The following is a 26621-nucleotide window of genomic DNA, read 5'->3' as shown; positions in this document are numbered from 1 at the left end:
CTGGTCTTTAGCCACGTCATCCGTCATTGTGTTGCCAGGCCAGCACGAACGCAATTCGTGAACAATAACAGCTGATTGTAAAAATGTTTTTTTTGTCGTTGTGGAGGTGTCCGAATTGGCTTCGCTCACGACGTCAAGGGGCAGGGCTGCACGTTATTTGATGCACTCGCTTTTTAGCCCCTTTTTTAAAGTCACTGTTAATTTAATTTCACAACTCCTTTGTAATTAATGATGGGCCCTGAAGAGAAATGTTCCATTAGTTATAATTATAATCCTGTTGCATGTTGAAATTTCAAGGACAACCCAATTATATGGACTTGTCTTTGTGCTCTGTGCGTTGCGTCGCAGTTGCAGCATGCGATCTGTATTCATTGCAAGTATGTTATTGCCCATTTAGGATTAAAGAAACTATCATATTCTGCTCACTTCTAAAAGCCTTTAAAAGGAGCATTAACAAATGCCTGTAAAATGTTTCCATACGAAGTCTCCCACTGTTTTATTGAAACGGCACACTTGCACTAAATCAGTTTTAGTATGTTGATCTGCATTCTCCTTATTACACCAATCAGCGGCATATGTGATGCTTCAATTTTAATAAGGAAATTAGCGTGATGTTTATTACGTTTGAGGGATTGTGCTTGGCAAGGGGTCGGGGGCGAGGATGGAGGCCTTACAAGAGACACAACCTTATCCTGCCATGGCCTGCGTCATCCCACACGATGAACTACATTCCATTGTAACTCCTCTCAGCCCTGCTGGGTGACTTAGCTGCGAGACACGAGAACATTTCATGAATTTATTGACGCCTTCTCCTCGAACAGGTCTCTAGTGGCGCTTGCAGACATTTTGTCTGTTCAACCACATCGAATGTGCGCATATATTACAGTAATTGAATCAACATAATTTGTTGATACAGCTGAAACATAAATCATGTTAAATTATGCTCACAACGGCCCATTAAATATTCCTTACCATAACATACTGCACATTTGCCATGACAAGGTGAGATTCTGCATATTCGCCTCACGTGTATGGGTAGGTGCAATAAGGTAACAACTTTCTGTAATAACTTCCCCGTCTGGTTATGACAAGTATAAAGCCTCTTTAAAACTTTTTCTTTATTTATCATTAAAAAAAATTGCATTTACCTTGACCACACAGCGCAAGGGAAAAAGGCTATACGTGAGATTTTGTTTTGTTTATTTGTTCCATGTGATAGGTGAAGATGAGTAAGTAACAAGAATTTCTGTTTTGTTGTGCGCGCATAGCATGCATCTTGCATGAACCCGATTGTATTTCTCAGTCCCGAATTGGAGGCATTGATATGAATATATTAGAATGCCCTTTTCTCTAATAATAGCTCAAATCATGAGTAAGAGCATACACTACTTATTACAAAGCAGATGTTTCTTGGATCGCGGGCAATATAAAGACATTACACAAATTCATGAATTATTTAAAATATACCATTTATTTGCCAGTATCTGATGCCTAGCAGAGTTTAGTAATTGTAATTTTACTTCTGAACCACTTGATAAATGCCACCTCATAAAATATGCATTATACATTAATCGATTTGTACAGACACTCGTACCTTAAAAAAAATCCCTGAGATCCTTCCAACAAAAGTTTTTTTCTCTTTTTTGACAGGTACTCGTGATCCATTTATCCATACCGCCTCACTTTACAAGCAGCAGCAGCAGCAGACATGCACATTTCTTGTCGAACCATCCTGAAAGTAAGTTCTCAAATATATCGTAGAAGTGCCTTTAATAAAAAAAGTTAAACACAAATGTGCAGCAATGAAATTACTAGCTTCTGATGCCACTGCTGGCAGAGGGCACTTCGCGAGAGGAAGCTCTTGAGGGCCCCCTCTTGAGCGGGTAATATTTTTGGCCTACTCTTCCACACCGGCCTGACGTCTTGGAAGAGGTGAAATTAGCAACGCTTTAAGTGTGTACGTCCGTTGAACTTCTTTCGCACCGCACGTGGCCAACCATGCTAAATCGGAGATGCGGGGGAAGGACAACAAACTAAACACACAAAACAACTGTTTCTGTATTGGACACATAGCCGACTTGAGTGCACGACCTGCATATTGGCTGACTATGGCTTACCCGTTTATTTTTCTGGTTGAACTGACATGGTGGTGGAGAGGGGGGCGGGGGGTCATTAAAGAAAAAGTTTTTTTGTTTATAGAACAAGAGCACAGTACAAAACATGAACTATGCAGGGAAGGGGCACAGACGACAAGCCCAATGCCCAGGTGCCCACAGACGGGGGAACGGGTGATTGGGCTTCCATAGGGGCAACGATGGGGAGCGTGGTATTTTTAGAGAAGGGGAAGGAGAGGAAAGAGGTTGGGAGGGGCGGGGGGGATTTAATCAACATGCAGAAATGTTTCAGCAGCCAGTGCCGGGAGATTGAATCGAACAACTGAAGCCATCGGGATCTCAGGTTCGATTCAACGTTGCGACCCGTTGAACAAAACGGCGGCAGCCCAATTTCTTGTTTATTCTGGGTTCGTTGTGAAAACACGAGCTTGTTGCGAGAACCTTTTGGTTTGCTTGGTGTACGGTGCTATGCCAGCGTGCGCGCGCGAGTGCGGAGATGGCTCTGCGTGGGCATGTGGGGTGATCAAATTTCCCAGCAGCAATGCACTTCTCCGACCTTCGGACTTGCGGTGTCATGCGACTTTGCACGGTGAAAATCCCCCGTAATAAAAATTCATATGCTGGGCAAAAAAAAAAGAATTCCAGATTAGAGTGCAGTGAAATGGGATTTTTGATAAATGATGACCTATATGGGTCTCTTGTGGGAATTCGTTTTGTCCCATACAGAGATGCCATTTGTTATTATTGTTGCTTTGTTGTTGGGGAAAGCGTTTCGGTTTTTTTAGGCGAGAAAGTTTTTCATAGAAAGAGTGGAACGGCTGTTTTCACAGCCTAGAAAAGCACTTAGACACAACATTGTATCTATATATATAAAGCCCACTTTACAAAGGTAATGATGATGAGAATGGATGTCGAATGCTGAATGCTAAATGGGTCTGAGGAGACAGAGCAGCTGACATTGACTGATGTGTGACTGATGATGGATGATGGATGCTTGTGATGGTGATTAGAGCTGGCAATCAATATGATTTTTCACAACAATTACAGAAGGAAAATGGGAAAAAAGGGAGCTTATTTGTTTTTTTATTTAATATCATACCCGCATACTGATTAATATAGACCCATCCGCCTATGACCAAATCACCTGGAATGCACCCAATTTAATGAAATCTCAGAAGCGAATGTCGGAAGATCCTGGATAGTTTTTGGGTGACTAACATGTGCAAATGGGGCACTACGGAAGTGAGATGTTAATTACCTCACTTGGAATACAGGAGCTCGTGGGTTTGAGCCTGACCCTGACACCTGTATATTTGAAGTTTGCGTGTCTCTGTCCATGTGGTAGCGTGCATTTTTCTCTGGATCCTCCGGGTTTTCTCTCCACATTTAGAATCGTGAATTTGCTGCTATACATTTCTACATGGTAAACCACTTTGTTGAGGTATCATTTGTGGCCAGGTAGCTTCTGACAAAGAGCTATATCGCGCAGTTGGCCTTACCTGGTGAAATAAAAAAAAAATAGTTTAGTTTTACTTTAAAGTAGGTTGCCGTAGGTGGCGACGCTGTGTGGTGGGCAGTAGATGGCAGTGTAGCAATACCGATCGTTGTACTGCACTTCTATATCTCCGGGTCTACGCTGCCTGTCCTCACTCGCCTGCACGAAGCAGTGTGATAAAATATGGTCAAATGACCCCCACGACCCGCAGAGGTGTGGGGAGGCATCGAATCTAGGAGTGGTTTGACAAAAGTGATATGACATGTATGTGTGCTGTGGACTCTTAACGCTCATACATCCATATCAGAATATGTAATGTAATATCTTTATTCTTCTGACAAATATTTGGAATCAACGACTCTTGTTCTACATGATAATAATAATTAAAATAATTTAAGGCAATGTGCCCAAACATTCCACTGCTGTGGACGAAGGCCTCCCCGCTCACTATCGCCAAGGGCTTTGTTGGCCATACTTCACCACGCTGGTCAGTGCACGTTGGTGGAAGGGGGAAACCTAGGACCAGTGATATTAACCGCGCGCAGGAACAAAACTCATGGTTACTGGGTCTATAGCGGTGCGCTCACTCAGTAAACACAACGTTGGGCCAGCGTCGGGGCAACAATGCTCCACCCCATTGCCCTTTAGCAGAGGGTATAAAGCGTTGTGCGTTCAGAAGATATAAAACAAACTCACGTGAATAAACAGCATTGCACAAAGGCTGTTGTGAGTGAAACGGTTGGCAGCAACCACTGCGCTTGAATGCCAACACTCAACTCTAATAATTAGACTCGGAATTCAGCGTAATGGACTTATACAACACGGGCATAATAGCAAACACTTTTGAACGTAAGCACCGGAACTGTGTTCGTATGGAAATTCAAAAGTCGATACGTGTGTTTACTGAAAAACCGAAGCAATCAAAATGTCAATAGTACGCTGCACACACTGCATGGCAGCATCTCTTAAAAAAAAAGTATTTTTGCTGGTGTTCAACTGTACAAAATCAAAGTAAAGTACCTTCTTGCCAAGTGTAATTATATAAACGCGTCATTAAAACCTGCCACCACCCGACACAGCCATTCGTCACGAGTACAGCACACCGGTGTGCTGGAGAGCCAAGCCACAACATTTACAGTCTGACTGCGACGTTTACAACCAGCTTCATCAGGCGATAGACAGAATCTGGCTGCCAAAACGTCGTACTCAAGTTGTAAATGTTGTGGCTTGGCTCTCCAACACACCGGTTAGTGCTGTGCTAGCGACGAATTGGCCACGTTCTGTTTCGGTGACAAACCTTACTAGTCGGCTGTGTCGGGGGGTTTAACGACACATTTATATATTTACGCGATCAAACCCCAAAAAACCTCTATCATGGATGTTCCTTGTTTGTTTGTAAACACAAATTGTATCCTTCGTAGGGCATAAATACAATAATAGGAGGGATAGAGTGGCGGTACAGGGGGTTAGTGTTCTGAGCTATGAATCTGGCAACCTGAGTTCGATTTTCAGCCACAGCTAACATCAGTGGCAAGTGATATCAGAACCGGACCTACCCTCCCCCCACCCCTTTGCCAACCTGCACTGAACAGCGTGGTGAAGTATGGTAAAAAAACCTCACTCTGATCATTAACATGGCATGGGGAAGTATTTATCCATTGGTGGATTGAGAATGTCTTGATTTGATTTCGCACCTTAAAATTATTTATTTTAAGAATTGTATTTGCGTACCATAGTTGAACCGTTGAAAAACATATCACTTCCGTGCTTACTTTTTCACATGTACATATTTAAGCAAAAAGAGAACGACTGAATTGATCTTCAAAAGCAAAAGACGGAAGCATTTGTAACAATTAGAACTGATATATGTTTTTCTAACAAATGGGACTCCTAAATGTGCATATCAATAATGTCATCAGCACCACAGTGGTAATTGTGGAGATTTAGAGGGATAACACTCTTACGGTAAAATGTCCATGCAAACCCAATTGTGTGAGTGTATACCCAGTAAACACCGCCACGTTTGTCCAACGTTAGTGTCTAACCAGAGTTGTTGAACCAACATTGACCAAGCTTAATCGGCAGTCTCGTTAACATTCTTTAATAATGAATGATACTGTCACGGACACCCTGTAAACATTCTTATAAATCACCGGACATAGGTATATATATTGAAGAAGAAACAATATTTGCTGGAACAGACAAAAACAATGAACTGCATGGGCAGACACAACAACAACAAAACACTTACAATATTCATGAACGTTACTGTATTGCAAATATACTGTATATAGTAGACTGACATTATGGACAATGATCTTTCTTTTGGGCAACATCCATGCTATGTAAAAGGGCCTCTGCCTGAAACGACAGTCCACGATGTGTTTTCCGTGTCATGCGGCAGTGTTCACGATAATCTCTCTCTCTTTGTTTTGTGCGCGTGTCTATACTGGCATGTGAAATATGCAGCGGGTAACATCTACAGTCACGTACACGTCTGAAAACACGTGGAAATTAATGAATAGACCAATGAGCGAATGAATACATCAATAAGCGTATGAATGAATGAATGAAGGAGTTAATGACCCACAAAGCTGGTCAATGACCCCATGCATCATTGAAGCACCGATGCATTCAAATCAATTATTTCAATGTTATGATGATGTTCTATACGAGAAGAAAAAAAACACACATCTTGAGAGGGAAGCATAATTAATGAGCCACCACCCGTGGACATGCATTGCTTTACAGGCATACCCCCTCCAGGGCCACATAATCACGTTACCACAGGGCCCCCACGCAGTGAAAAAAAAATCTCATTTATGCAGTGGGACAAATGCCTCACAAGTGCGACGACACTGCTTGTTCTGCACCCAGGCTTACAACTTGAGCACATATTCCGCGGCTTCTTCGGGTTAAATCCTGCCACATTCCGGTGCTGTCACAGGGTACAGTCGTGGAAGCTGTGTGCACATTTCTTTATCCTAACCATTAGCGAAGATTGCTGCCGCAACACAGCCAAAACACTCGACTCTCAACATTCTTAAATTAATGTTACATTAGGATAAAATTACCAAAGGCTGCAAAACCTCATGTCTCTGCAATTTGCACATCATTTTAAATTAATGTTCTACAGTCAAACCGATAAATAAATTATGCAATGAGTGAGACCAGAAGGTAGGCTAACACATCACGCCCTTTAGTGCTTTGGATTATGTATAGCATTGTTAGGGCCTATTTTGTGATGTTAAGCAGTCCTGAAAAGAAAGATCTAAAGCGTTCTCTTAATTCCTTGGCTTCTTAAAAGTACAACAATATAGATGATTAATTTTGGGTTTCTTTGTCAATACCATGTTTGAGGAATGCCTCCCCATGCCTTTCAGTCTTGGGAAGTTGTTTGACCATACTGTGCCATGCCATTTGGAGCAAGTTCATTGGTTGAGGAGCAGGTCCAGTTCAGACAGCTCTCGTGTTCGCCATGGCTGGGAATTGAACTCGGTTGACTGAGTTCATAGTGCAGTGAGTTATAATCACCGTGCGGCCAAGTCATCCACCCTCGCCCCACGGACAATACAAACATTTTAGGCATATATAAATACTTTATATGCAGTATATGAGGGCAGACAGTATGTGCTGAGAACAAGAAATAAAAACGGCTTCGTCAAGTGTGCTTATTGTGGGATCTAATAGAGCATCGATGCATCACATGAAACACAAAGCACAAACAAAACGACCGCTTTAGAGCATGTTGAAAAACAACACAATGATGCGTGAGTCTGTGTAGATATTGAATATCTTCTGTTGAAGACCTTTTTAAGTTGACGCAGTGGTTAGAACACTGCGCTATGAACCCTACGACCCGAGTATTGTTTTGTTCCTGACCATGGCTAACATCAGTGGTGAGTGATATCTAAACAGGTCCCCCCCACTTCACCAATCCACACTCACCAGATTGGTCAAGTATGGTCAAACAACCCCTGTGACTGAAAAGGCGTAGGAAGACCTTCATCCAGTATTGGATTGGGAAACATGCTGAATATATATACTGTATATATTAACAAATTTAAAGCATCTCTGGATTGTACTTATATATGTCAAGTTAATAGTCAAATGGTTTCAAGGTTCATTCAAGCCCTGGACATCGCTTATGTCCTTGGCATTCCTAAACCAATGGGGGAGGGAATTTCCATATTGCTATGGGAGAGGCTGATATCGTCAAAGGTCAGCCACTCTTGATTTGCCATCAAGTGGCACTCTGCAGGGGTTGTTAATTTTCCTGACCCTGGAGGTAGGTGGTGAACCAAGTTGGCCTTGATAATGATTTTAATTCACCACCTTTCGATCACGACCCGAGTGCTTTGCTGACTTAGCCATTCCTGTGAAAATTCTAAAACATTTTCAATCACGGTTAAATGAATAACAGAGTGGATGCCAAACAGTGATGCGATATCTTACAGACCGTAAAGTGCAAAGCCATAATATAGCAAGCAAAGATAAAGGTGCAGCACCTGCAATTACTTGCCAGCAGAAGGACCCTCCACGAGAGGGAAGTCTACAGGGCCCCACGTGTGTGTTTTTTTTTGGTCTGTCACCTACTCTTCCACGCTGGTGCAGACGTCTTGAAAGAGGTGGGAGTACGCACATTGTGACCCAGCACACGCAACACGCCCGTCGACTAACTGCGGTGGACCCATTCATACCGCCGGGATAGACAGAGGCGGGAGGTGATTCAACAATCTTGCACCGTTGTTTCAAGTGCCACGCTAGGCGATCAAACATGCGACCTCTGGGTTGCATGTCCAGTGCTGGTAACCATTACTCCATGGCAACATCGGAGTCATAAAGTAGGAGAGTATACATCTGTGCACATGGGAAACCAATCACACATAATGGCTATTTATCCACAGCACAGACGCTTGCAATACCATGTTTAAGTAATTATTCTACCCATCTACTGTCTGCCTGCCCATAATACGGTACTAGAAGATAATGTGCGTGTAATATGTTTCACCTGACTTCGTAGAAAAGCATTGTTTTTTTTCCCCCTAAGATATTCTGCTGCTATGCCTGGTAGTTGCGATGACTACACAGGATTTGTGACTGGCGGGTTTTATTTGCTGGCATTCCCAGTGCAAAGAAAAAAGAATGTAAAAAATGTCATCGCCACCTGCTCACCTTGTGAGGCACCATTAATGCTTACCTTGTGAGGCATCGTTAAAGGCCAATTATAGCTACTTCCGACCACGACTAATACTGATCCTAATGATGGTCCTAATGACCTTGACCTAATTTCAGAAACTACCATTCTAATTTTTGTTGATTCATGCAGATAATGGGACAAGAGATGATACAGCGACAAGGGGCAATATATACAATATAGACAATGGACAATATAGACAAGGGACAATATAGACAATGGAGAATATAGACAAAGAACAATATAGACAAGGGACAATATAGACAATGGACAATATAGACAAGGAGCAATATAGACAATGGACAATATAGACAATGGACAATATAGACAATGGACAATATAGACAAGGGACAATATAGACAATGGACAATATACACAAGGGGCAAAATAGACAATGGACAATATAGACAATGGACAATATAGACAAGGGGCAATATAGACAATATACACAAGGGGCAATATAGACAAGGGTTAATATAGACAATGGACAATATAGACAAGGGGCAATATCGACAATGGACAATATAGACTATGGACAATATAGACAATGGACAAAATAGACAAAGGACAATATAGGCAATGGACAATATAGACAATGGACAATATAGACAATGGACAATATAGACAAGGGGCAATATAGACAAGGGGCAATATAGACAAGGGGCAATATAGACAAGGGTTAATATAGACAATGGACAATATAGACAAGGAGCAATATAGACATTGGACAATATAGACAATGGACAATATAGACAATGGACAATATAGACAATGGACAATATAGACAATGGACAATATAGACAATGGACAATATAGACAATTGACAATATAGACAATGGACAATATAGACAATGGACAATATAGACAAGGGACAATATAGACAAGGGGCAATATAGACAATAGACAATATAGACAACGGACAATATAGACAAGGGACAATATAGACAATGAGCAATATAGGCAAGAGGCAATATAGACAATGGACAATATAGACAATGGACAATATAGACAATTGACAATACAGACAATGGACAATATAGACAATGGACAATATAGACAAGGGACAAAATAGACAATATAGACAAGGGGCAATATAGACAATGGACAATATAGACAATTGACAATATAGACAATGGACAATATAGACAATGGACAATATAGACAATGGACAATATAGAAAAGGGGCAATATAGACAATGGACAATATAGACAATGGACAATATAGACAATGGACAATATAGACAAGGGGCAATATAGACAATGGACAATATAGACAATGGACAATATAGACAAGGGGCAATATAGACAATGGACAATATAGACAATGGACAATATAGACAATGGACAATATAGACTATGAACAATATAGACAAGGGACAATATAGACAAGGGGCAATATAGACAAGGGACAATATAGACAATGGGCAATATAGACAACGGACAATATAGACAATGGACAATATAGACAATGGACAATATAGACAATGGACAATATAGACAAGGGGCAATATAGACAATGGACAATATAGACAATGGACAATATATACAATGGGCAATATAAACGAGGGGCAATATAGACAATGGGCAATATAGACAATAGACAATATAGACAACGGATAATATAGACAAGGGACAATATAGACAATGAGCAATATAGGCAAGAGGCAATATAGACAATGGACAATATAGACAATGGACAATATAGACAATTAACAATACAGACAATGGACAATATAGACAATGGACAATATAGGCAAGGGACAAAATAGACAATGGACAATATAGACAAGGGGCAATATAGACAATGGACAATATAGACAATTGACAATATAGACAATGGACAATATAGACAATGGACAATATAGACAATGGACAATATAGAAAAGGGGCAATATAGACAATGGACAATATAGACAATGGACAATATAGACAAGGGGCAATATAGACAATGGACAATATAGACAATGGACAATATATACAATGGGCAATATAGACTATGAACAATATAGACAATGGACAATATAGACAATGGACAATATAAACGAGGGGCAATATAGACAATGGGCAATATAGACAAGGGGCAATATAGACAATGGACTATATAGACAAGGGACAATATAGACAATGGGCAATATAGGCAAGAGGCAATATAGACAAAGAGCAATATAGACAAGGGGCAATATAGACAAGGGGAAATATAGACAACAGGCAGTATGTAGAGACAGTACAGAGATGAGGGACGATGAAAAGCGAAATGAAGACGACAACCTCCCTGGACCACATGAAAAAAGTGACAACACCATTCCTTGTATCAAAATAATTGTACTGCTATTTTAATTTTTTTTGTCATTAATTATCCCCAAAAGTACACGTGGAATATACAATGCAATTGTTTTTACTTGAACGGCTACGCGTAGGCAATCTTACAAGAGAGTTTTGGGGTTTTTTTTAAAAGGCAAAAATACATGAGGAAATGCCTTACAATGTCTCATGAAAATGTATTATTAAAAAAAGGCAGTCGCTCTGCGATATCCCCTTCCGTGGGCCATTCTTGAACGCGGTAGTGCTCAGTGAGCATTCCCAGCGGATCGCGTCGTCCATGACATGAAGCCGATAGCAGAATTGGGAATAAAATTGTAGGAAAATGACAAAACATATCACGATATAGAAGCAAAACTGTGTAGATATAATCTCGTTTATAACATGTTCTCGAATGCAATGTAGATTGAAGGTATCTTCGACATAATAAATGTGTGATATTGTTACACACTGATCATAACATATACGGTACTGTCAAGACTTGCAGGGATAAATAGTCCGAATAATTTTGTACTGTACATGCCGATTGTAAGTGTGTGTTTGTGGCATAAAATGCACAAGAAAACAGAAATAGCTGAGCTTACAAGCTTAAAAAGTATACTTGAAAATTGCTGTCGTAAACATCAAAACCATTTCCTATTCTAGATCCCAAAATCAATCATTGTTCGAGGGAAACTAGAAAATACAAGCAACCACAGGTGAGCTTGGAAGCATCCAATGAAATATGAATACAAAGTTAATAAATAAGACGTGGTAAATATTTTGCGAAGTTATTTACTCGTCCTTGAGTGCATATATATTTATATTTACACATGAAGCAGAACTTGCTTGACACGTAAGATTTATAAAATGGGTCACATTTTCATTATGTGGAAAATAGAACATTTAAACATATCTGCACACTGTTTTTACTTTTTATATAGTGTGCATATCCTATATGTAATGCAAACAAATATAACAAGCTCCACTATATGAATAATTTCCAGCGCAATATATACACATCGGACATAGTATCATAATTTATTTTCAAGTGTTTTCATTCTAATGTAATATAGCAATTTACCTCCCTCATGATCGCACACCAACTTAGCAACAGCATACTCTGTACAAAACAGCCATAATATATATTTTTTAAATGGGATTTAACTCCATGACATGTTTGCACCTCACAATCGGCTTGGGTATACGAAACAAAGTAAAAAAACAAACCACATTCGAATCAAGAGCACGAACGACAAACGAAATTACTTTGGTGAACAAAAAATATATCTCGCAAGGTTAAAAGTAAACACATCAACATTCCTTTAAGTTGCGCCAAAGTGTTGGTTACAGTTTTGCAAACTAAGACAAATTTCCGTGGCCTCAATAGACACTCGGCAGTACCGGGTTTTGGGCTGAATAATTTACATGTTTCTCAGTGGCATATTCTCTCTCTCTCTCCACTCCTTCCACTCCTGGATATTTTGCAGGGTAATCACTCAAAGCTCCACACCTCTGCAAACACTGTCAGCCGTGGTTTAAATTAAGAGATGTAAACTGCAGGGAATACCGCTGTTATGTTGGACACAGAAAAAAGACAGCAGGCCCTGTGTTGTACGATGATACGACCAAGATCTTATCCTGCCAACCTGATATGAAGCTCATTAAAGCGTCTCAATATGCAAGACGTACCCGGGCCCAGGTGAACCATGCCTAATGCTGCTGGCGACATTCTAGATGTTTTATTAATGGGAAAATGCTTGCCGTCTGCAGCGCCCACATGATTTCATTTTGAAGCACTTGAGGGAGAAGTTGAGTACATATTTATCGGTTACTAGAAAATAATAAATAAAATAATCTGTTGGTATTGTACATGCTTGGAAGCTTTATTTGCAATGCTTTACATTTCCTCCAGTCCCACAGCTCATCCTCGGCCACAGCCTAACTTAAAGCAGAGAAATCACATGAAGGCGATCGTACTCGGACCATAATCCAATTGTGGTTTGCGGAATGGGCTGTATTGGGTTCAACTGCCTTACAATTTGTGGTGAGCGGCGATTGACAAACTCTTCGGGAATATTTCTTTGTCAAATAACAATTATTCACGTATTGTTGTGACACAACGAGATTCTTTCTCATACATTACGAGCACAATGCAAGTCTAAAAAAAACGATTGTGGACCAACCTTACCTAGAGAACAGAATTCCCATGTACAGGTAGCTGTATGAGGGCCTCCCCTATGCCCGTGCGGGTCATGGGGGTTATGTGATTGCGCTTCACCACACTGGCTTGGCGAAGACGGGAGGAAGAGTAGCACAAAAATGACCGTGGATTTCCTTGTCGCACTGACCTAAGTCATAAAAAATATATATGAAACGTGCATCAGAATATTCATCAACTGGAAAGTGCTGAATATTTAAATTGCAATGCATATATTTGTCCAAAGAATAATATAGTAATACGCAGCACATTTATAGAACAATTTATGTCTAAGAGCTTAATAAAGGTGTCTTCTATTTACTCTTCTCTCTCTCGCTCTTTATTTCAGTGTTTGCTTATACGGGCCATGTTTTAACCTGAAATGTGTTTTTTTTCTCTCCCTCTCTTAAGTCATTAAACGAACGCTCTCAATTCCGAATGGCCTGTCCACGCGGAGGATTACAGCTCATTAGTCCTTAAGTCTCCGGGGCATTGATGGGTTTTAGACTCGGCAGTAAAATCAGGTAATGGTTGGATTGTTTATTTCCAAGAAAGGCAGCTTAATGACATATTGTACAAAAGCGTAATGAGGTAATGGACCAATGCAGTTATTTTCATCTCAATATGGACCTTTGATAAAAGTAAACTCAATTTGCTCCTATCAATAAATATACCATTTACTGCTCTCTCTGAAAAAAAAAAAAAACCCATGTATTTTGAGAACACAAATAAATCTGAAAAAAAAAACTCTTTCTGAAAATGTAATCATCTGGCAAATGTTTTTCAGTTGGTCTAAACGAGGCAATGTAATAATGTGCATACAAATCTGATGCTTCCACGAGGAGCCTTAATGTTCACTAATTACAACAGTCAGATTGGAGAGCCAGTGACAGGCTGTTGAAGTTTAATTGGAGAGTACTCAAACATGCTGTACATGCACATTAGACATGTTGTTATGTTATTCATCATTATACGTTCAGGAAGGGGGGGAGGGAAGTGTGTGTGTGTGGGTGGGGGGGGGTGAAATTACAAGTTATAAACAGCAGAGTGGAGGTAATCATTGCTATTTTCACAGACAACAGCCTTCAGATGAATTACAAAGACTTGATCTGATCAGCACTGATATTGGTGAAAGTCAGATAAAGTGTAGTAGTCTCAGAAAGCCAACAGCCAAACGCTTGGCTCATTTATACAAAGCCAAGGCCTCCCCTGCAACAGCCAACCGAGGCAAAAAGAGCAAAAGAGAGAAATTGCCCAATGTGGACATAATGTAAAAAACCAAGGAATATAAAACACTATCTGATGGCTTGGGGTCCTTGAGCGTGACAAGGGAACGTGCAGTTGCAAGGCAGCTACAAAAGATGGCATCTCATTTTATTAACTTAAAAGGAAATCGGTCATATTCCTGCACTCCCTAATGTGCTTTTGAAATTCTACAGGTCCATACATCATCAGCTTACACTCAAATAAGTGTTATAAATTAGCTGCTTTGCTGGTGTAAGGCTTGCGTGGTTGGGCATAATAATAATAAAACACGTTTCCAAAAAAGGAATATTGGGAATAAAAACAATTTAAATAATACGGGTCGATAATTCTGTGAAGGGTAACAATATTACAAATTTCAAAGGGTTATGAATGCAACTTAAAAAAAAAACAACCACTCACGCCTATTGCAGTTGTTTCAACGTAGCGTTCTTTGAACGTTTTCAACGGATCCGAGGCATGTGTTGTACTTGAACGTAACAACGATACATCACGCGGGCAATCCGAAATGGTTATACACATGAACACCGTGATGCGGAGTAAAATGAAGCACTTTTATTGCGTCTATGCGCAACCAACCACTATGCATACAGCCAATATGTTCAATGCGCATTATAACATCAATCACAAAATCAGCCGCGTCGGATACGTACGATGGTGGCGCTATCAAACCAAGGTTAATCAATGTTTCTGAACTCAGTAAAGGGGTGTTTAATTAATCCGCGAATTTGTTCACTTAAATTCTCATCGCACAAATAGTACCAATTTTTTCGAGTTTTAACAGCAAAATATATACTGTACCGTGTGTATATATTTGACCAAACAAGCTTGTGCAGGTGCTTTGATGAATATGATCATCAGCAGCAATACGGGAGGTGTGGCGATTTCATTCAAGCCGCAAATACCGTCTCACCTGTATAAATGTGGGTGGTAAATAAATAAACAATGCCGTCCAAATTGGGGAGGGAGGGAGGGAGGGTGGGTGGGGAGAGGGGGGGGAAGGTGGGGGAAGGGGGCTTAGTTTTGGCGCAGATAGGATGAGCTCTGCTGTCAGGATGCTACAGAGAATGCAATCCGTCTGTGGCGAGGTGTGACAGTGCAATCTCAAGATGTGTCCTATGAATGCTCATGGGACGTAGCAGTGACACATTCCAAGCGATGGTCCTGCATCACGCCTCTTCGGATCTCTCCCCCAACTCGGGAGGATAGGTCAAGGCCATTGACTGGTGCGCAGTTTCCTTTCCCCCTAATTTGGCACGAGTGGGTGAAGGGGGTCTAAAAGGCGTACCTACGTGAAGACAATATCTGAATGAGACGCATTCATAAACAAGCACTTCTAGAAACCGCTGAAACTAAAAACCACGATTTGCTGTATATTACAGGTGGGTCTACAGATACATTTCTATACTACACCCGCAAAACAGAGTGGAGCGGTGGTGCATCCGTTAGAGCGCTGCACTACGAATCTGTGCTGTTGACAATTTGACTTATTCACTTTGGGATTAAACGTGCACATTGAACTGTGTGTTGCCGTGTGAACCGAAGGGCACAGGGTTTATTTTTAGTGTTTGCTATGATGCGTGCATTATGTGAGTTCCATTAGGCTGAATCCCGAGTCTTTCCGCTAATTATCAAGAGTTAAGTGTTGGCATCCAGGCGCAGTAGTTGGTGCCAACCACTTCACTCACAACAGCCTTTGCGCACTGGTGTTTATTCCCATCCGTTACGTCTTAAACACACAACGCTGTACACTCTCTGCGGCAGAACGATGGGGATTAGCGAGTAGCCCAATGTTTAGCGGGATCCACTATTAAATCTGAGCTCAATTTCCGGCGACGGCTAACATCAATTGCAAGTGATATCTGCACCAGTCCTGGCCTCATCCCCTTTGACAACCCTAAACTAAAACCAAAAACTGAATTACGTTTTATTTTACCAGGTAAACCCCACTGAGCTTACATAGCTATTTTGAAAAAGCGACCTGGTTATCACAAATGATAGCTCAACGAAGTGGCTTATCACGTGGAAATTTATAGCAGCCAAATACTCTAAACGCACGTTTGTAAACATGGAGGGAAACAAACGGAGGGCTCAGATAAAAAGTCTACGCATCCACGGGGAGAACATGCAAACTCCAAACATACAGGCTTCAGGGTCGGGATTGAACCCATGCACTCATGTATACCAGGCGAGGTAGTTAACATCTCACCGCCACGGTGCCCCACGCTGATCCGCATGGTAAAGCATGGCCAAACAATGTCTACAAACCAACACGCAGTGTGGGGAGGCCTTCATTTAGCAGTGGATAAGCAAAGGGCTATAAATGATTATTATATTATTCATATTATTATATCCAGTGTGGGTTGGAGTGTTGGTGCGGTGGCTCTCCCACACTGCGGGTTGAACGTGGTGATCGGAGTTTAAATCCGTCAGCAGCGGGTCATATTTTGAAACGGCCTTTAGCCCCCTGCTGACAGCTATGGTGAAGTATGGTCAAACAACGTCCACGGCCAACATGGCGTGTGGAGAATCGTTCTCCGTCACAGCACGTTGACCAAGGAGAGCAGATGGGGATATCGAATACAACGGGGACTACATGACAATGAACACAATCCACTTAGATACTAATGTTATACATATGACATTGCATGTGCCTCGTGCAATTCGAAAATATATAACGTACAGTACGTAAGCCCGAGACACATGTAATTCCACGGTGATGATGGGCTATTGAAAAAGCTTTTTATCAAGCTTTATGGATCAATACTCCTTGCCCATGTTGACCTCACTGACCTAGCAATCACTGCTTGGACTAGAAGGGCCCCTGCCAGAGCAGATGTTCTCGTGACATTTCCCAGAACACCGGGAAATGTAAAATCAATCTTCCCACCTGCCTGCCTTCCTGGCATGCTACCGCGTCTCATCTCCGTTCAAAGGAAAATACGTGTGTGCATTTCCTCCAAAATGTAGAATTGTTTCTCTCTTTGAGCCAGGGGGATAACGTCGGGTAATCCCCGTGTATGTACAAGTGACCCTCCAAACATTATGGCGAGCTGATTATGAAAAATGCTCACAAAGGTACCTATGCAATCATATCAAGATAATAGATTTTCCGATTTCAATGATTTCTGCAATGTAAAATAATAAAGGAGGGGGGTCGGGGGGGGGGGTGGGGGGAAATAGCAGTTGAACATTTGTCAATTATTATAATTATTACGTTTTAACCACCGATCGTATGTTTGTGCAGAGAACTCCGCGTGGAAACACGTGCAGCCCTTTTAGTCAATTCCATCTTGGATGACGGCCTCCCCAATGCAACGTGGGTCCATGAAGACTCGTGTGACCATACTTCACCAGGTTGGTCAGAGTGGATTTGGCAAAAGACAGGGGGCATAGACATCGGAGCACAGTACAGTACAACAATGGATCGTTTAGCTGACACAGTAGCTTCGCAGAAGCCGAGGGCACTTGTCTTTCTTTTGCACATGGTGAAAACCCATCCTAGCGCGATCCAGGCTTCATCCTGCTTAGCTTCTCTGAGATTTCAGGAGATCGGGCCGCATTTAAAGGTGATTTAGTCAACGGCTGTATTATACCAATATACACCTGTTTATATAAAACAACGTCTGTATGTGTAAAAATGTACGAAACACCAGTCGTACTATTTGGGTCGTGATGATTCAAGTGAGATGGGAGCAAGGGTCGTGCATGTATTTTTTACCCATGGCACCAAAAATATAATTTCACAATTAATCCAGTGCAAGTACAATATACGAGCATAAAGGTGCTTTTAATTATCGCACTCACGTAAACACAGCCTCGTTTGCTGAAATGTTAAACACCTTCTTAGAGGGTTTTACTTATTTCCTGTTTTAACTGGAAAAGACTACATTAGCAAAAACAAATTATCCAAAGCATGTGTTCTTAAAAAACAAACATATATTCAACAACTGAAAATGATGTGTCTATGTATGTGAGCTGTAATGTAGCGGTTATCGCACTGTGCTATGAAGCATCGTGGCGCATTTGATTCCAGCTCATGGCCAACTTTGGTGACGAAAATCTGAACCAGTCCCGGACCTCCCTGAGGTCGACTCAGCCTTATCAAGAGTACCTGGTGTAAACATCAGCACTGCGGAAACAAAGGCGGTCGGGTGTGGTGCTCGCCATCCACCCCGCCCCCCTCTCATGTTCTGTGCGAGTCTTAATAGGTGTTCACTAACAGCGCTTGCCCCAACAGTCTGCGAAGGCTATATGGAGGATCTCAGTATTTTTGTTTTTTTATGTGACATCATTGTAATCCATATCATTACCAACAGCAATATCAACAGCGACCGGATCTCAGAGAGAAAATGCCTTTGTGGAATGGCCCTGAGATGGTGCCAATCTTTAGTCATGCCTTTAGATGAAAGGAAGCGGCAGCGAGGAGCGGTTGGGAATTACCGCTGAGAAGCAATGGGAACCGTGGTTTTCAAAGGAGGGAAGTGAAAGACAGAGAAGAGTGTCCATTAGTGAGCCCAGGATCAATCGGCACACTCACCATGGCCCCCACGACCCACCTGCAGCTTTGCCCGTGGTCAGGTGTCTGTGGCGCAAAAGAGACGCGCCCTCTCAGCGCCGGTGTCTCGTTTGGCAGTAAGGGACGTCTGGGGGAAAAAAAAAAGCTCCTTTGTGATGAGGACCGCTGCGAGAAAACAAAACAAGCAGTTTTCTTTGCTTCTTATTTTTCTCTCTCTCTCGCTCGTCTCTTGTTTTTGGCTTATTGTGTACTTTTCATCAAGTGCTTTGTGATCTTGCTGTGATGCAGAAGCGGGAAGCGGTGACCACTCACGAAGCGGGACAATAAACACCCAAACACCTGAACATTCCCAAAGCGTTATTCTTCCAAACGCGAAATGTATTTCCCCACGAAGCACGTTTAAAGGAAAAGCTGTCTCAACAACAACTGCTCTGCAAACGGCCTAAAAGTGGCGCTTAGCCACAAATACAATCGACAATGTAATGCATACTTATTATTTGCATACCTGGTGAAATGCAAGCTGGATGAAATTCAGGGCAGTCGGTTTACATTGCTCGAGAATCTATGAAAGTGAATGAATCCACTGACCGACAAGGATACTCCCCGTGTGTGTTGGTCATGGTGGTACTTCACCACGCTCGTTCAATGTGGGTTAGCAAAGTGTGTGGGCACAGGAGCAGTTTTAGATATCACTCGCCACAGATGTTAGCCACAGTCAAGGAATCAAATTACACACACATGGAGCATAAACCATCATCACGCAAACTCGGCTCATCTTCACAGCACGCTCTTCCTTCCGATTTTAGGAAGCCACTGGAGCGATACACTTTTAAACCATGTAAATTGAAAACTAATTTCTTTAAAACTGCTTTTTGTGTTTCGTTTATGGTCTCCCCCCCCCCCATCCCGGATGAGCACGGTTGGCTACGTACGGTGCGAAAGAAGTTCAACACACGTACAATAGAGTGCGCTTAACCACTGGGTCACCATTCTACCAGTCTTGAGAATAAGACGTTAAAAATTAACACCGACTAAAACCAATTAAATTGACTCTTTCTTTGCGGTCAATCTCTACTATCGCCGTATTTATTCTACGGATAGTGCATGCACATAGGGTTTCAAAATATGCCTAAGGTTATTGATTACACGGAATTGCTTTAGCGTGCGGTTTTCTCTTCGGTACATGAGGGTGGAGGGACTGTTCCTTGCGCCCCCACCTCTCCACCTTTCCACCCCAGATAACGCTTGCAAAACACGTACTGACCAGGCGTGGTGGTGAAGTATATCCAAACCCCTCTTCCCCCACCCCTATGATAAACGAGGCACGGAGAAGCATTGTGCGCAGCTGTGGATTGACAGAGGGTTGAGAAAACGATTTGCATGATTATCACAACAAATTCTGGCCCGATGATCAGGTCACCGGCAGTGCAGCGGATCTGGCCCCATCTTAGAAAGCGAAGCGGGTTTAAGCCTGGAAATCCCGCTTGGATGGGCGACTACCACGTGTGGCGGGTGTTATGGGATGCAAGGGCAAAGTTGCTGGCAACGCAGAAAATGCACCGTTGTACCGTACTTCTGTGCTCCCACCTAAATACCCCTCCCCACCTTTCACCAATCTGCTCGCATCAGCGTGGTGATGTATGAGCAGGTAGTGGGTTAACAAAGGGCTGTACGTACACAACACGCACAACACAAATATGTTATTTTAAACATCCTAATAATAATAACAACAAAGGTGGCTTTTTGGAGCATCCCATTCTATATCATTGCATCAAAGGTCTATGTGATACGTTTACATTGGGGGGAAACGTGCAATGTACTTAGCGTCTCACAAAGAACGTCATTAGTGATGTGTGAAGCGAAAACTCAAATTAGAGGCAAAAGATTCTCACACTGGTGATAATCCAAGTTACCTGTTGGCAGCAGGCGAGAAAAAAAATCGGCGTCTGCATGAACTACTGATGCCTCAATTGCAACAGCAGAGTTGATATGTGATGAGTGCAGTGGATACTGCACAACGATTGCGCCTCCGATTCGCACGGTTGGCTACGTACGGCGCAAAAGAAGTTCAACATACAGTGCACACGAACGAGTCTTGGAGCTATGTTGTCACTTGCGTTAAGCACGGCGAGCATGGGAGGCTGAGTCGGGGTATCCATCCGCCCTCTAACCAGTGACCGGTGTGATGAAGTATGGTCAGACACATCCTCACGACCAACACCTCAAAGGGTGGGGGGGAGGGGTAGGCAAGGGTAGTATGATCAAATACATTTTGACGACTACTAACGACGAGCGTAACCTCTCCAATGCATTTTCCACATTGTGCAATGAGTTACCGAACACGACGTCTGACGTTTTACTCCACACGCTGGCAGGCTTCTTTGGCGAACAGCATTGTCTATTCAGATCACCGAAGGGGGGGCTAACAAAGTAAGGCTCGCTATCACCGCACAATTTGATTCTGCACCAACGTGCGATTTAAAAAAAACAAAAAACCCTGATGATTCCGTCGCAAACGGAGACAATGTACACCCCTGTCTACTTGCATGGATATATTATTAGTCTGGGTAATGTTTATTGTCCCACTATTAAAATGGAAATTAAGCGTTGAAATTGTCTTACGTCAGCCGACGAGGCACAATGGGGCAATACGTACAGACAATGCGCACATTCTACAAATTAGACTGTGATTGCCGATACACGCGCCGTGAATGCATCGACATAAATATATGCACGTGCAAGCCATAACATACAAATAGATATATTACATCGCACGCGTGCTACATTAACCTCAAAGCTCAAGCGCTCTTTATTTCTGATTGTGCCCGCAAACTGCTTGCTTGTTAATCACGCGGCAGTAGAGCCACGAGGGTTGAATCTATTATTTTAATTTATAGACTCATGGGCACGCCTCATATTCCATTTGGGACCATAGCGTGTATTAGTTTTACTGCTCGAAGCGATCTGTGTGGATCCATAGTGTAGCACTGAATTGTAACAATTACTTAACTAGGGGGTTTTCGCCAAGATATATGCGCTCCAGACCGCCACTGAAATTAGGAAAACTACAAATGTGAAATCACTTCCAAGGTATGGGATATTGGGCGTGTTGGTGACACACAGTGTAAATTGTTAACCGTTTGTTAATCCCCTGATGGGCGAAGGCTTTCCCACATTATTTTGTTTGGTCGTGGGGGTTGTATTTTGTGAGGTTTGCCCAGGGGTAGGTTTCAGATACTCGTGTTGGCTCGCCACTGATGTTAGCCACGGGTAGGAATGGTAGTCAGGTCAGATACATTTCAAAAAAATAAATTCAGGCAGTTGAGGGGTCAATTTCAAAATTCAAGGCAAGACTTCAAAAACAATTTTGCAGGAAATCTGAAAGGCCACTGCCTAAATTTTCAGACGGACCACATGAAACGTTTCGACGTTCTCGATGAGTTTTCAAAAGCAGTCTATCTCAAATTTGAGCTATCCCTCAAGAGCTCAAGGCATTTTAGGTGATTTGCCTGAAAATTGTATAAATGTATGATTCATGATGCTGATGATTATGTAGCGTTTGCAGGCCCAAACTCAGTGCTGCCGAGCGCGGGCGTCAGGTGACTATGGGGTTAACCCACGCAAGTCACTTCGAAAAAAAATCGAATTAAAGGCTGTAAAAATATTTACGGCGGAACCGAATACTTTGATCTTTATATACATCCTCATTATGCAGCGTAGAGGTGTTGTTTTCTAATCCTAGAGTGGAACGTTGATATGCAAGACACGACACGGACGCCGCGGATTATGCCGTCACCTTTCAACGCAAAGCGCACACAGGAGCTTACTCAATGTGTGCTAACATCCGTGACCCCTGTATGACAGCCGCTCCAGACACAAAGTGAGCGCATTAAGAACCTGCAGGACACAAGAGCTCCCATCGTCATGTATTTGTATTTTATTTTTTTATTTTCCCATCTATCCGCCTGATAGCCATATCCAGGTGGGGTTCTTACATTCATTACAACAGCGGCAGTTGCGCATAATAACAAGAACACTCGAAATGGAGAAAACAGGCTCCCCATTCGCCGCTAAGTGGTGGTGACATCACCGCAGCAATTGTGCCAGGCTGGGTGTGCTCCTACAGCCACGCGAAGTGAAGGTCCTATAACGCACACACTACCCATTATGCTCTACCTCTCTTTGCTCCATTCTTCTCGTTTCCCGCACGGCGCCTCGATAGCCTCCCTTAAACCCGCTTCACCTCATTTCTCACCAAGATCCCCACTTTTCTTTCGCTGTATCCCATTCGCTGTCCTCATTCTATCCCCAAATCCACCCTTCTCTCCTTTTTCCGCCTCTTTTCATTTTTGCCTTTCATCATCACTGCCTTTGTCCTTGTTTATGCATTCATATTTTTGTGCGTGCAGGTGAATTAGATTACATTCAATTAGTGTCAGACTGTGGATTTTTCACAAGTTATGCCCTCCCTCCCTCTCATCTGCACACGCTGCTCTGCAGAATATACACCAGAATATCACTTTTTTTGTCTCTGCTATGGTTGTCTGCAGCTGAGTCTTTCCTGTTGTTTGCACGTAGCATGTTTTAAAAAAATATAATTTACCACAATTGTATCCCGATCGTGATACCCGATAGGTACTTCCAAAGAAGAAGAAGAGAGCAAGTGAACATCTTCGACAGAGAATGACCGACGGAAGGAGATAACCACAGAGCTACCTCTGAAATCTCCACAAGTGACCCCTCTGGTCGAAACAATAGCGCAGTCACTGAGATTAACGTGTGTCACGTGAGTCAAGCCTATTCTGTGTTTCTTTTATGCACAAAAATTATTCACATTTCATTTGGTTCTCTGCATGCAGCTGCGATTTCGCGTCATCCCACGTTATCCCCTTTGAAATAATGAAATCCGCAAACTGCACTCGCAAGACACGCTCGCACATCTTAACGCCCATCATACGTTTAAATGTGATGAACAGAGATGGTGTTTTATCTCCTACCCCCCCCCCCCCACCCCGGTTCATATTTATAAGCAAAAATAAAAATATTACGGCAACTCCGCAAGCAATTTGGGCAATAAATGTCACGCGCTGCAGCGCCGCCATGGTATACTGTGCCATTATGGGAGCAGATCCCGGACACCATTATGGGAAATTACTATGGAAAATTACACACATTAAAAGGCATAATGAAGCCAGGCCCTTTTGTATCTTTGAGCGCATTAAACAGGTGGTTTGTGGTCACATATCGAAGCGAAGCCGTTTTTTTTTTGGGGGGGGGGGGTGGAAGATACCAATTTCGCTGCGTTTTGGGTCGATGCAAAATGCGTTTGCGCACGAAATGCCCTTTCTGAGAACGCTGCTCGGCGGAGCGACCACCGTGTCGCAACCTGTTCACCGCCAGCGCTCCCTTGATTACCAGGTGGCACGGCGAGGCCGTCGGAGCAGGGCCCGAGGGACTGAAGTGGCCCACGGGGAGGGGGTTGAGGGCTTGTCTGCCGATCCCCTTAATGGTGGGAACTGAATGATAACGCGAGTGGGGCCTGCGGTAGGGGTGGCGGAGTGGGGTTGAGGGGCGTGCATGAATGCGTGCGCGCGCGCGTGGGGGAGAATTAGGGACGGTGGGTGGGTGGGTGTAAGGGCAGAATGCTTTAATACGGCTCGGCTTGGGATTTCTGAGGAAGTGGCGTCTGGGGACGTCCTTTTAAAGAGACGCGGACGAGGCATGAAGGGGAAGTGACGCTCTCAAGCCTCGCCATCTGCGGGGCCCTGGTGATGGACATATGGACGCGAGGCGCCACAGACCCCGCGTGCTGGTTCACACGGACAGATGCGGCCGCTTGGCACCGCGCATCACGACGCGCGATTTGCAGCGGAGCGGATACAACAACAGGGGGTGGGGGGAAGCGCTCAGCCTTTTGTGCGTTGTGTAAAAAAAAAAAGCGCCACAGTGCAGTTGCTACATAACTCCGCTGTGGCGTTCTTAGGTCACCATCAAAAGTAAATTGGCGCAAATGTGACCGACTCGCAGGCAGCGATGATACAGAAATATATAACTGTAGACCGCTCTCGTCCCGTGATAGGACTCACCATCACGGCATCGTCACCGGTGTTTGCTGCTGCAGTCTGCCTCCGACAACCACGTGTGGAGTAGAGATCCACACTTCTACATTACGGGCCCATTTCCTTAGCTAATTTCAGACGTAAAAAGTTGCCTATCTCTGTCTCACCGCTGCCTGGCAGTCGAACACATTTTCTCAAACGTATATTGATGGTCTCCTCGTAATACAAAAGGACCACAATCACGTTCTCCAGGAACTGCTAACAAATTGTGCATATTGCAAAAAGGCTGAGTGCTTTTTATATACACGCGATCAAGTGCTGGTTTGTGCGCTGTTTGAAACGTACGGCTTTTCCGAACTTGGCACCATATTCCTGTTTTGACGGGGATTGTTTTTTTTTTAATTGTCATTTATAGGCTCGATTGAGCAAAGCGGATTTAAAACAAACAAAAAAAACATTAACCGGACAGCAACTACTTTGGTGAAACGCATTTGATTGCCGAAGCAATGCATGAGAATTCAACAAATGGGCTTTGCTTATTTTCTGAGGTGCAGGAGAACGGCAGGAGTTGGTCCGTGACTCGATAGTCCTAGCGAGTGTGTACCGTGCTGGTTATGGTTTGTTGGATGAGGTGGTGGGGGGTGGCAACTCCGCTCCGGACAGCTCTGGCTGAAATTAAGCCTTAGTAATCATGAATAATACTAATCATTCCTAGGCAAGTGCGTGTGCTTTTGCAAATAATCATCGGGATAACGGCAGCATTCTGAGCCACTTCGCTACTCAAATTAAATTAAATGTCCTGCTTTTATTTAAAGCAAGCATTATTTGACAGTGCACAATGTTTTGAATTAGAATGGTGTCTAACTGCCGCCAACACGCGGATTATAATTTCACCCTGGCTACCAAGACCGCCTATATAACATAGCAAGCTATAAACCCGAACTGCAAAAATCAGTCGGTCAGTAGCTTGCAATAAAACAGTATCTTGAAGAAAACACAACAAATTAGCGTTCATCCGACTCAAACAATTAAAGCGTAAAATAAACAAAAGCGTGTAAAGCACCAGGAATCGGGTGGATTAAATAATGGGTAAAATGAAGGGGAACACTTTTTTTCTCTCTTTCACAAACCAATTTAAGCCGTCAACTGGCAAGCAAGCCGGCCGCGTCTGCACACTTGGTCACGGCGCGCACCTATGGAGACGGGACGCTTGTCGTGAATACCAATGAGGGGACCCGTATTGAGACAGCCAACCACACAACGCACGCACTCTCTTGCATTTCTCACAACACAACAAAAAGACAAAGATCCCCCACACCTATGTGGCTTCAACCGACTTTTTCGGGGGCAAGTGCTGTTGGCGAACAGCACCTCTGAAGGCCCGCACGGCACGGCGCACGATGGGGGCTGGCTCGACCAGCCGTCCACGCCCGGCCGCCTTTGTCTCCCTACGTGGCGATGTTTACGACACACCGC

The 26621-nt window shown here is 43.0% G+C and overlaps 1 long non-coding RNA gene across 1 annotated transcript in view; it reads right to left on the bottom strand.

Annotated features, from left to right (window-relative positions):
* LOC142924732 (uncharacterized) overlaps positions 1–22870 on the bottom strand; it is a 156673-nt gene extending 133803 nt beyond the window's left edge. The window contains exons 1-3 of the long non-coding RNA XR_012941804.1: positions 21423–22870; positions 21000–21307; positions 19127–19213 (exon numbers count right to left, since the gene is read on the bottom strand). This is a non-coding gene — a long non-coding RNA (uncharacterized LOC142924732). The remainder of the gene's footprint in view (positions 1–19126; positions 19214–20999; positions 21308–21422) is intronic.
* Between the last annotated feature and the right edge of the window lie 3751 nt (positions 22871–26621).

Source organism: Petromyzon marinus, chromosome 16, assembly GCF_048934315.1.
Source record: "Petromyzon marinus isolate PM22_M1 ecotype Great Lakes invasive population chromosome 16, UKy_Petmar_22M1.pri1.0, whole genome shotgun sequence".
NCBI lineage: Eukaryota > Metazoa > Chordata > Hyperoartia > Petromyzontiformes > Petromyzontidae > Petromyzon > Petromyzon marinus.
This window is presented reverse-complemented; position numbering and strand designations above follow the sequence as displayed.